Below are 12,736 nucleotides of genomic sequence, written 5' to 3' on the forward strand. Positions count from 1 at the left end.
CTGCCCGTCTGTCCGATCTATCCGTCTGTTGTGTCCGTCATGAAAACCTGTAGGGTACTTCCCATTGACCTAGAATCAATGAACTTGGCAGGTAGGTAGGTCTTATAGCACAAGTAAAGGAAAAATCCGAAAACCGTAAATTTGTGGTTACATCACAAAAAAAAATTTAAATGTGTTCATGAACAAATACATAATTAGTACTTATTTTCAATTTTCAAATTAAGAAACTATAACAAGTGGGGAACACTGAAAACTCAAAAGTGCACACCCAGAATCAAACCCTGGAACTCTTGAATAGGAGGCTGAGGCATAAGACCTACATGTTACAACGTAGACAACTAAAATAATCTTTCCGAAGTCGAGTACAAAGAACAGAAAAAAAGTAAAAAGCGCTTTTCACTTTTGAAACTAATTAGCTGGGCAATTTCCAGCAACTAGATAGCAAGTACTTTGAAGTGTTAAGAGGATTATTTTTCAATACTGCACTTTCTACTGCAGTTTAATAGCTGACGATAAAGAAGTTCCTTTCTCGAAAGGTCGCGTCTGACCCCAGTTTCTGGAACCGATCCTGTGCGAGTCTGACTAGCAACTAACCGGTTTTTAGGGTTCCGTACCTAAAAAGGAAAAACTCAACCCTTATAAGATCACTTTGTTGTCTGTCTGTCTGTCTGTCTTTCTGTCTGACTGTCTGTCTGTCTGTCAAGAAACCTATAGGGTACTTCCCGTTGTCCTAGAATCATGAAATTTGGCAGGTAGGTAGGTCTTATAGCACAAATACAGAAATAAATCTGAAAACCGCGAATTTGTGGTTACATCATTAAAAAAAAAAAATTAAAATGTGTTTCAATTTTCAAAGTAAGATAACTTTACCAAGTGGGGTATCATATGAAAAGGCTTTACCTGTACATTCTGAAACAGATTTTTATTTATTTTGATACATAATAGTTTTTGATTTATCGTGGAAAATGTTGGAAAAAATACCCGAGTACGGAACCCTCAGTGCACGAGTCTGACTCGCACTTGGCTGGTTTTTTATTTAGCATTTTGTGTGTTTCAGTTCAGTGTTTTATTTTGCAGACACTAGACAGAGAACGCTGAAGCTAATTTATAATTTAAGATTTTCTTCGTATTCTGTTCTAGACAACTGCCACCTTAAAACTTGACTTAGATAATAAATAAAAGATAAAGTATAATTTAATATAATAATTTTATTGAACTTTTGTTAACACAAAAAAATCGGTCAAGTATGACTCGGACTCGCACATGAAGGGTTCCGTACTGTTTTACAAGAATTAAACCTTTTTAATTTTCTTTTAATTTTCATGGCGGCCATTTTGATTTTTTTATTATTTGTTGGTTTAGCGGCAATTTTTTACGGTTCACGAGATACAGCCCGCTGACAAACAAGCGGACGCGACGGACGGACGGACAGCGGAGGCTTATATTTTGTCCATAGGCTTCTGTTGGCACTTTATGGGAACTCTAAAAAAAGTCTGTGAGTCCACCACATTATTATTCCGAGAAAACCTTTTTGTGATTAATCGAGAAGGCCTATTATCCTAGCAATAAAGAATACGATGCTGAGAAAAAGAGATAGAAAGATTAAATTTTGGTGTCGTGAGCATGAGTTATTTATATACAAAATAATTCCAAGTAAGATATACTTGGGATTATTTTGTATACTTTAAGGTGAAAACAGATTATTGGACGCGGCTAACGGACACGGCTGACCCGCCGCCGCAACTTATAGCTATCAGAATAATAAAATGTTCGCTGAACTCTGAAGACAATCAGACGTACGTAGCGGACGTCACCTCGAGCCGTCCTTGAGTGCTCGGACGTCCGATTTTGGTCCGCTGGATGTCCTTGTCCGTCGAAAACGGATTCTGATGAGTCCGTAAACCGCGTCCCAAACGACTGCACACCTACGAGTCTGTCTCGGCTACAGCGGCTTACGGACACGTCCGATAGTTTGTGTCCACCTTTAGGTTGTAATAAATGATTATGCAAGGCGGCGTTACTTTGCGGAAGCCCGGGATGGCCGGGATAAACTGTGTGCAATCATTCGCGAGACAAGATAATTTAAAACGAACATTCCTTATTCTAAGCTAAGGTTTCTTTGTAAGAACAACAATTTTTTCTTAACCTCTATCTTGCTAAATTATTTTCTAGAAGAAAACTATGGGATTCATAAAATAGCTCAAGGTCACTCAACGGCCGATAGAACTATGCTTGGAGTCTCTCTACGTGATCAAATCATATAGAAGGAGATTCGTAAGAGAACCAGAGTAACAGACATATTATCTCAGCGAGTTGTGAAGCTGAAGTGACAATGGATACGGCATCCAATTCGAAAAACCTACAGACGTTGGGGTCTCAAGGTGCTGGAATAGCGACCTCCTACCGGAAAGCGTTGAGTTGGAAGACCCCCGGCTGAACAGACGACGACGCAAGGCCCTGCAGATGTTCACCGCCCGCACTGTCAACGTAGTCCAGGCATGCGAAACTAATGATGTCCTGTTCTAACAAGGATTTGCCTACGAAGCGATTTGCTTCCTCGTTTCTAATCCGAACCGCTAGGATATGGGACGCTCTTCCGTCATCCGTTTTCCCTTCCACTTTTAATATGAGTAGTTCAAGTCAAGAGTGAATAGGCAACTTCTAAGCAAACGCGCTCCATCTTAGGCTGCATCATCACTTGCTAGCAGGTCTGATTGCAGCCAAGCACTAGTCTATAAATAAAAGGATGGCCTTGTCAAGTGTTAAGAAGCGGTTTCCGCGCTGAAAACAAAGATAGTATAGCTCTGAGTCCCTGGATATCTAATCATGTGGCGATGCTGTTGAAATGCATACAAAGCTATAAAAGCACACCATTACATATCTACAACATAAGGTACGTGTAAACGTAAATAAACACGGTTAGCTCGAATTGCTATTGTGTTGATAGGTTTACTTAACTAAATTTGTGGTTTGGGAAGTTTCCAAACTTCTGTTTACTCGGAAGCCATTTAATATGAATTAGTTCTAGTTCAATATACGCTGTGAAGTCAATACAACAATCAAATCATATTACTACTAGTCATAAAGTAAATAGAGGAGGAGCCCGTGAAGGCCAGACCTTCGCTATTTCATAAAAGTTGAAAGTGCATATGCGCATTGGCTCCAATACAGGGACGACGATTAGCGACTATGAAGTTTGGATCATCGTTTCTTTGGGAGATAACAGATAACAAAGGTGAATAAATAATTTTTAATAACTCTTTGACCTCAAGATAAAAATAAACATGTCGTTGATAAGTAAATTCTACATTGGAAAAAAATTGATATCTAGTTTAAAAAATGTGCGTAAATGTTGAAGGGTTTCTTTCATTAAGAATAAGAGATCGTAAGATATCTCTCGTGTACGCAGTATTCTAACAATGGCCGAGAAAATAATGCTTCTACAGACATCGTGATTATAATGCGAACATCTATTGTGTTCGAGGAACTCTACACAAGAGTGATTTCTTATAACTTCTTAATAGAAAATACCATACAAAATCCGTACAAAAATACATACTCCTTTAATATTTTAGGACTAGCTACGATTCAAAAGCACTTGTAAAAGTTTACTTGAATAAAAATCTATTCTATTCTATTCTATTTTAGTAATGCCGTTCATACCTACTTTGCAATACCTCTTTTTAAAAATAGGAGTGTTTTGTTTTCAGGATTTGCGTAATGTATGTGAGTTCTTTTATTCCACCACTAGATGATGCCCGCGACTTCGTTCGCGTGGATTTAGGTTCTTCAAAATCCCGTGGGAACTCTTTTGCTTTTCCGGGATAAAAAGTTGCCTGTATTAATTTCCGAGACGCAAGCTACCCTGTACCAAGTTTCATATTAAAAATCAACTAAACGGATGGGCCCTTATCAATCCCGTGGGATATCTTTGATTTTCCAGGATAAAAAGTAGCCTATGTCCTTCCCCGGGATGTAACTTAACTCTGTGGCTTTTATCAAAATTGTGAAAAGCTAGCAGACAGACAAATATACAGACTGGCACTCTATAATATTATAGTATGGTTAAGTTTTAGGTAAATGTCTGAACAGATTGGATATTGGGGTTGAAGAAATAAAACAAAATTCAAAGCCTCTCAATGCTACGTCTGTGAAGTCAATCACGTTCGGAAAGCAGATTTCACTGAAAAGACTTAGCAAGATACTGGGTAGTTATACTCTTTTCATAATATGTTACAATATTGTGAATGTGATAACTAACCTATCTAATGGGCGCTACTTGTTTCTGCAATTCTTCATCGATTCATCAATGGCATAATTACCCCAACCTTATTGTATGGTTAAAGTGCAATATAGTTACATTTATCACAAAATGAATAGCTGTTTGCACCTCAGGTGATGAACAAGATTAATTAGGAGGAGGGGAAAGGGGGGCGATGGAACGCGTCCATCGCAACGGATTGATTAAACCCACCCAGAACAAATTTCACGGTGTATTGGGGTGTAATTGGAATTTGTTTAAACATGAACGCACTGTGAATGTTAGCATTCGTTCTGCGAGCCCTAGCCTAGAGCACATTATTGCTGAATTGCTAATTTCCGAATTGACGCCAATAATAAATTGTTGATCAGGGCGATATCGATAAAACGGCACATTTCGACCCATCAGTTTTCTAATCATGAAATTAGGCCTTATTGGGAGGTAGGTCTTATAGCACAAGTAAAGGAAAAACCGTAAAGTGCAGTTACATCTCAGAAAAAAAATATTAAAATATGTTTCAATTTTCAAAGTAAGATAACTACCTATACCAAGTGGGGAATCATAATATGAAAGAGCTTTACCTGTATATTCCAAAACAGATTTTTATTTATTTTTATGCATAATAGTTTTTGATTTATCGTGCAAAATATCGGGAAAAATACCCGAGTACGGAACCCTCATTGCGAGAGTCTAACTCGCACTTGGCCGGTTTTTTTATGGTATGTAATCATCAGCACTATCACCTGTATTCATTTTTGCTAGCGTTCTTTTTACATCCTGTGTAATGTTAGTTAGATGAGTTCCCATACTGCATTAAATACGCACATAATTTACAACTTCATATTATGTTAAACACGAGCGACCTTTAGGTAGGTACATGAACTCACTCAAGTCTTGGTGGCTCCAAGATGTTTCAGTTAAACTCAATTTGCGCCCATAACAAAGTTCTGTTTCAACATTACCTAACTAACCGTGTTAGAGCCATAGTTAGACGACGTTTAAAGCTGAGTTTACATCGCCATTGCTAAGCGATAAGCGATATAAATAAATTCTATTATTATTGAGGCCAAGTTAAAAGTCATAATCACACTAATATTATAAAGGAGAAAGTTTGTATGTGTGTGTGTGTGTGTGTGTTTGTATGTTTGTTACTCCTTCACGCAAAAACTACTGGACGGATTGGGCTGAAATTTAGAATTGAGATAGATTATACCCTTGATTAGCACATAGGCTACTTTTTATCCCGGAAATCAAAGAGTTCCCACGGGAATTTTAAAAACCTACATCCACGCGAACGAAGTCGCGGGTATCAGCTAGTCTCCCAATATAATCAGGTCGATTCCAGAAAAGCGGCATAAATCATTATATCATAGGAAAAACTGACTGACTGATCTATCATCTAGTTTGGCATGCAGATAGCTATTATGACGTAGACATCCGCTAAGAATGGGTTTTTGAAAATTCAACCGCTAAGGAGGTAAAATAGGGATTTGAATTTTGTGTAGTCCACGCAGACGAACTTGTGGGCTAAGCTCGTCATTCATACAATTGAGGAGCTATTACATTAATAAGCTATATTTAGAAACAAATTAACAAAATCGCGTGATAATAAAGAACCTTCCTTATTGGGCCCCTTATTTATCCGGGGCTCATATTTTTCCCGGGCAAGTCCCCGTCCAATAAAAGTTCGATCTTGTTTACTCCGCCTCGTAAGTCCCAGCTGAAATGGGACGTTATATGCCTTCTGAGAAATTTATAAGTGCATCGTATGTGCCAGCTAAAATCCTTCCTTATGCAAGATTTATTAGCTACTTAGGTCGCTCATATAAAACATTTATCCAGGCCAATTAACTAATTCCTTCCTAGAACTTCTCCTTTCAGCAAAGGTTGCCTGGTAGAGATTGCTCCAAATTTCCAAAAAAAGAGATTGCTTCTTACTGTGTTGTTATCCTTTACATGTGTTTTTGTGTGCAATAAAGTGTTTCAATCTATCTATCTAATTGTATCCAATTCGTATGGGTCCAGCCTGCTGGACTGTTAGAGCTTGAGCTCCGGTGGTTTTGGTCTAACTCCGGAGCTTCGAAAGCTTTCAGATACATTTGTAAAACCGGAATAATCGTGTACATAACCGGAGTTTCGATTGACATATTTTTAGAAAAAAGTAGAACTTTTTCTGCGGTAACATAATATACACTAAAGTCTTAATAAATTATACATACTTATGAAATAGGTTCAACAGATGGAAAACATAATCGAGAAAGAAAAATCTTACTAATTAATTTTACCAGGTCGTAAAATGAAGTTACCTTTTCATTTATCTGATTTGTCGTATTATTTAATCACATAATTTTTTTCAATAAAGCTTCGAAACTCCGGAACTCCGGACCTGGGACAGGGAGAGTCAAAATCTGAATCCGGAGCTGAAATTATACCGATTTTCAAGCCTTAGTCACAATCCGGTTAGAAGACATTATTGTTAGGTAGATTTCCACGAAGTTCGGAATGATTTCCATTCGATGACGTCACAACAAGGATCAGATCGAGGGTAGAATTCAGTGTAGGTATGAAGACAAATTCGGGTCACAGAGCCTGATTACCATCGCAAAAGATATGTAAATGAAGTCCAAGTGATTTGAATATTAGAATAACAGACGGGGCATTACAATTGAGTTTATCTATTCTACTGTAACTAAAAGGTACTCGGATTTTATTTAGATTAGGTACTTGATGTATGCTTTATGTACTTGAGTAACTAGAACCAACCTTGGTGAACCAGTTAACGCTGTGGTCAACGCTGAAGAGGGTTCGATATACATATAATTTCTAGTTTGTCTCTGGTCTGGTCTGGTTGGAGGCTTCGGCCATGGTTAGTTACCATCGTACCGGCAAAGTCGTACCACCAAGCAATAATTTAGCGTTCCGGTGCAAAGGGGTACCTACGGGGTTATTAAAACTGCCACCCAACTAAGCCCACTTCCATCTGAGACTGCATCATCACTTACCACCAGGTGAGGGTCAAGGGCTTACTTGTGTCTGAATAAAATAAAAAACTTTCGACCAAATGCTAACATAATTATAATGAATTATTAATTTTTAAAGTTCCAAAAAGGAACAAATATAAAAGTTGCAAGCCAAATAAAAAGTTCCAAAAGTTGCAAAGTTTTGCACATAAGCCGTTAACACATCTCCACTCTCCGCTCCGCGCCGCTTCAGTGGATTGAACCCTAAAGTCATCAAAAATACCTTTTTAACCGACTTCCAAAAAAGGAGGAGGTTCTCAATTCGTCGGGATCTTTTTTTTTTTTTTTTTTTATTTTTTTTTTATATTTTTTATGTATGTTCCCCGATTACTCAAAGACCCCTGGACCGATTTGGAAATTTTTTTTTTGTTTGAAAGGGTATACTGTGCAGGTGGTCCCATATAAATTTGGTGAAGATCTGATGAATATCTTCGGAGATGGAGAACAGAACTCCTCAATGGATAGGAGCAAATTGCTCGCGATCAGTGTAATCGCTTAGTAAACAGTAGGGTTTTAACTGGGCACAGCATATTATACTCGTAGTACAGTAGGGCCACTGAAAATTGTGAAATAAAAAATTTTCAAAAGAAAAATAAAACCGACTTCAAAAACGACAAACACTAAAAAGTAAAAAATAACTTTTGTTTAGCTACACGTGTAATGCACCTAGGTATGAAGTCGGGCGAGATTCACTCTTGGATTTCTAATTTTGTTTTAATATGCTCGCTCGACTTCATACCTAGGTGCATTACACGTGTAGCTAAACAAAAGTTATTTTTTACTTTTTAGTGTTTGTCGTTTTTGAAGTCGGTTTTATTTTTGGCGATTTACATCCAACCAACTATTAGACGCATTCAAGACTTAATTTCGGGCTACGAGTACGATTTATGTAAAACAGACTCGAATTAATTTGTAATTTCGACCTCTCAAACGAGGATTACGTTGCTAAATTAAATTTCTTCGCCAATGTAATTACAATATATTACGCGTAAATAAAGAAGAGTGGCAAGATTTTTATGGTTCCGTTTTTCCTTTTGAGGTCAAAAGGAAAAATTGTAATTTCTAATTACCTACGAGAAAGTCCTTGTACTTGAATCGGAGCAACGGATTGGCGTGATTTTTGCATGGGTATAGCTATTGTCCTGGAGAGTGGCATACGTTTCTTTTTATCCCGAAGAATCAAAGAATTTCTATGGCATTTTTAAAAACCTCGATCCAGGCGGATGAAGTCGCGGGCATTAGCTAGTTAGCTAGTTGTAAATAGAACAGTGTTTGTTCGTTGGTTTGTCCTTCAATCATGCCGCAACAGAGCAACGGATCGACATAATTTTCTGCATTAAACCTATAAGACCAGTTATAAAGCACATAGGCTAGGGACTTTTGTCTAGAGAACTCAAAAACTTCCCACGGGATTCTCCAAACCTAAATCCACACGAATGAAGTTACGGATATCGTCTGGATTTAAGTAAATAAGGATTATGTACATCATTAGGAATCTCCAGGGGCCATGAAATTGTAACGCTCAAGTCTTTATAATAGCCAAGTATTCTTATTCTTCATTAAGAATATCCCTTAGCAACTAAGCTTCTCTGTAATTAACGTATTTCACAGTAAAGTAGTCTGTCCGTCTGTTTGCTCTTTACGCGTTTAATTGGGAGCCTCTTGAAAATTTCTCCGTTTTCATAATTTGCTTTTAGGGCACCATTTGTAAAGTTGCTATTGTTTTGACAATTTTATTCATCTCTTCAAAAGCTTTTACTCAAACTTTAACAGGGCTCTCTCCGTCACTCGTTTCATACAATCGTAGTTCCAATTTCATTTGAATATTAAGCAACCAAAGTCCATGAAATTTTGCAGACATATTCTAGAAACTAATATCTGTGTCTGTGGTGTTTTAGATTTTTCTAAAAATATCTAGTTTTAAAATTACAGGGGCTCAAAGATTTGTATGGAAATTTTTGAGACCGCGTAACATTGAAACCGAATATTTTAACAGAAATCTGGAAAACCACAGACGTAGATATTAGTTTTCAGAATATGTCTGCAAAATTTCATGGACTTTGGTTGCTTAATATTCAAATGAAATTGGAACTACGATTGTATGAAACGAGTGACGGAGAGAGCCCTCTTAAATACTAAATCCTTAATCAAATAAACTTTTAAAATTTGTAATTTCTTATAATAGTGTTTTTACCTACACTTCAAGGGCATTTCTAAATATCTTTTATAAAGGGATGGCGATGGCCAGCAGAGACGCAGGTTTGAATCCTGCTGGTCCCGTAATTTTGATATGTAGGTACTAACAGGTTAAAATTATACTACGAGTGTTACAAGTTTTTGAAAACATGGAAAAACTTTTATTAAAGATTATATTTTTGGCTTTGATAAAAATTGTTATTAAATTATTAAAAACAACTTAAATACAAAATCCATCCAGCCATCATTTTCTCGGTAGGTAAATACTTACTTACTATAGTGAACTACCCTCTTATGCTTGATTCGGGCCTCTAAAATAGAATAAATTAAATTTTTTTATTTAAATAAACTTTTACAAGTGCTTTTGAATCGTCATAGTAATTGACCACTGCTGGTTCATAATGCCATTTCTACCGAGAAGAACCAGCAAGAAACTCAGCAGTTGCTCTCATCAAATAACTGTCGCTCCTACTTCTTTTTAACCGACTTCCAAAAAAGGAGGAGGTTCTCAATTCGTCGGGATCTTTTTTTTTTTTTTTTTTTTATTTTTTTTTATTTTTTTTATGTATGTTCCCCGATTACTCAAAGGCCCCTGGACCGATTTGGAAAATTTTTTTTTTGTTTGAAAGGGTATACTGTGCAGGTGGTCCCATATAAATTTGGTGAAGATCTGATGAATATCTTCGGAGATGGAGAACAGAACTCCTCAATGGATAGGAGCAAATTGCTCGCGATCAGTGTAATAGCTTAGTAAACAGTAGGGTTTTAACTGGGCATAGCATATTATAGTACAGTGGGGCCACTAAAAATTGTGAAATAAAAAATTTTCAAAAGAAAAATAAAACCGACTTCAAAAACCAAAAACACTAAAAAGTAGAAAATAATTTTTGTTTAGCTACACATGTAATGTACCTAGGTATGAAGTCGGGCGAGCTTCACTCTTGGATTTCTAATTTTGTTTTAATATGCTCGCTCGACTTCATACCTAGGTACATTACATGTGTAGCTAAACAAAAATTATTTTCTACTTTTTAGTGTTTTTGGTTTTTGAAGTCGGTTTTATTTTTCTTTTGAAAATTTTTTTGTAATTTAGTGTCACCACCTTAACTCTTCATAAATTACAAAATAATTAAAACGTCTTCGCAGTCAGCATAAACGTTAAACGTGAAACTTTTAATCATTTCATTTAAATTCATGAAAATAGCTTTTCTTTAATAACTTTTTGTTTTTAAGTAATGAATTATCTTACGTCTTCTTTAAGTACAATATTTCCCTTTTATTCACCCTTTTTTACCTGTTTGTTATTCTTCTCATAATTTAGACGCAATTAACGTCGCCCGCCTTTTTTCTTTTATTTTAATTTTTAATCTTTTATCATAAAAAAATTCGTAGATTGCCAATGTATTTGTAGATGACAATTGATTATTATTATTATCACTACATCATTGCTTGACAATCAGAAAGTGAATAATTAAGTACCCAATTTGAATAAATGATTTTGACTTTGATTCATGATACCCGCGACTTCGTCCGCGTAGGTTTTTAGAAATCCTGTGAAAAGTGAAAACTTTTTGAAATAATCTTTGACATACCTAGCAGATCTACTAAGTATGCAAGTATGTCATTTTTTTCATAGATTTAAGCCCAGGGGACACGAAAAATTAAAGAATTCCCACGGGATTAAAAAAATTCTAGTTAGATGTATATTAATCCTTAAATAGGGATAAATAGGTACCTACCTACTTGTCAACGGGAATTTGATGATATGAGATTTGAGTTTGTTTGATTCAAGGGACATCTTCTTTCTTTCACCTCTCTGGGCTGGTTTCCGCACTTAAACGTTGCCCCTCCCCGCCGAAGTCTTCATTCCAGCATCCAAGCTCGCTCCAGAAACCGAGTAGACCGCCCAGGTTGCCGAGGCCTCAAGGGACATCATTGAAATCTACTAAGTTTCATTTCTGCGATTTAACTTAAAGCGCTGATCCTTCAAGTTAGTAAGTGCACAATGGGGAAAGTTCGGGCTAAGTTTAAACTTCCAACTTACATAATGGATTTTCTTCCAGTGTAGACGCTTTGGTTAAATTGCACTTTTTGACAATAGCCACCAGTCTAAGTGAACATTCAACTGTTATGGATATTTCCAGCGGCTTTGAAAAAAATAACAGAAAATTAATACAGTTTTCTGATAAAACTAAAAATCTGTATCAAATAAATTTTATATAAAAACTGTACCTAATTGGAGCAGTTTTTGGATTTTTTTTCTATCAAAGAAATTGTATTTCATGGTATTTCTGTTTCATGATGACTAAGACTAGGATCCAAAACGCACATAATATTATTGAAACATTCAAAATTCAAAATATTTTTATTCAACAAAACTTTTACAAGTAGGTACTTTTGAATCGTCAAAATATGCATCTACCACTGGTTCGGAATGCCTTTCCTCCCGAGAAGAACCAGCAAGAAACTCGACTATTTCGTAGTGTACAAAATCTAATGGTAGAATCAAGGTTTAAATTAAGCCATGCTTACTTATCGCACGGGCGCAACCGAAGCCGGAGTGTTCTCGTTAGGAGCTAATTAACGGAATTAACGAGAGGGGGTGTCGGCTGATAAAATCAATACTTTACCCGATAATTATCCTTTCACGGGCTGCCTTACAATGTGCGAGAGATGAGAGCGAAACCTACTAACGGCCAAAACCAATTACCAATCTATCTGTAATCTGTCGATATGCTACTAAAGCGGAATTTACATTACGGAATTACTTTCATGCATGAGATAAATGTCACGCAACTAATTTCAATACGCACGAAATTAGACGTTTACACGTGAAATTGCTTATGAAATTAATGCCATGAAACTAATTTCATGCCACTAAATTCATAATGTAAACTCAGCTTAAGTAACATTCATTATAATCAACCCTTCGTCAGCTTACTATTGAGCACAGGTTTCTTTTCAGAATTAGACGGGTTTAGGCCATAGTCTGTCACGCTGACCAATTGCGGATGGGCAGACTTCACTCATCTTATAGAGCATTATAGAGAACCCTCAGGCACATGTTTCCTCACGACAGTTTCCTCCAAGTGATGTTACCTAAACCGAACCCCCCGAAAAAATAGACTTTATACTTTGACGTAAGACTTTTTACACCTATAATACCTGTTATCTCCCAAAGCCACCATGATCCAAACTTCATAGTCACTGATCGTCCTTCCCTGTGTTGGGGACAATACACAGAGAAATTTTCAGCTTT

At 36.6% G+C, this 12,736-nt stretch overlaps 1 protein-coding gene across 1 annotated transcript in view; it reads left to right on the plus strand.

Annotated features, from left to right (window-relative positions):
• The window catches only part of LOC123871556 (allatostatin-A receptor), a 107,258-nt gene that overhangs the window by 32,863 nt on the left and 61,659 nt on the right, over nt 1-12,736 (plus strand). The window lies entirely within an intron of this gene.

Source organism: Maniola jurtina, chromosome 14 (genome assembly GCF_905333055.1).
Source record: "Maniola jurtina chromosome 14, ilManJurt1.1, whole genome shotgun sequence".
NCBI classification, from domain to species: Eukaryota; Metazoa; Arthropoda; class Insecta; order Lepidoptera; family Nymphalidae; genus Maniola; species Maniola jurtina.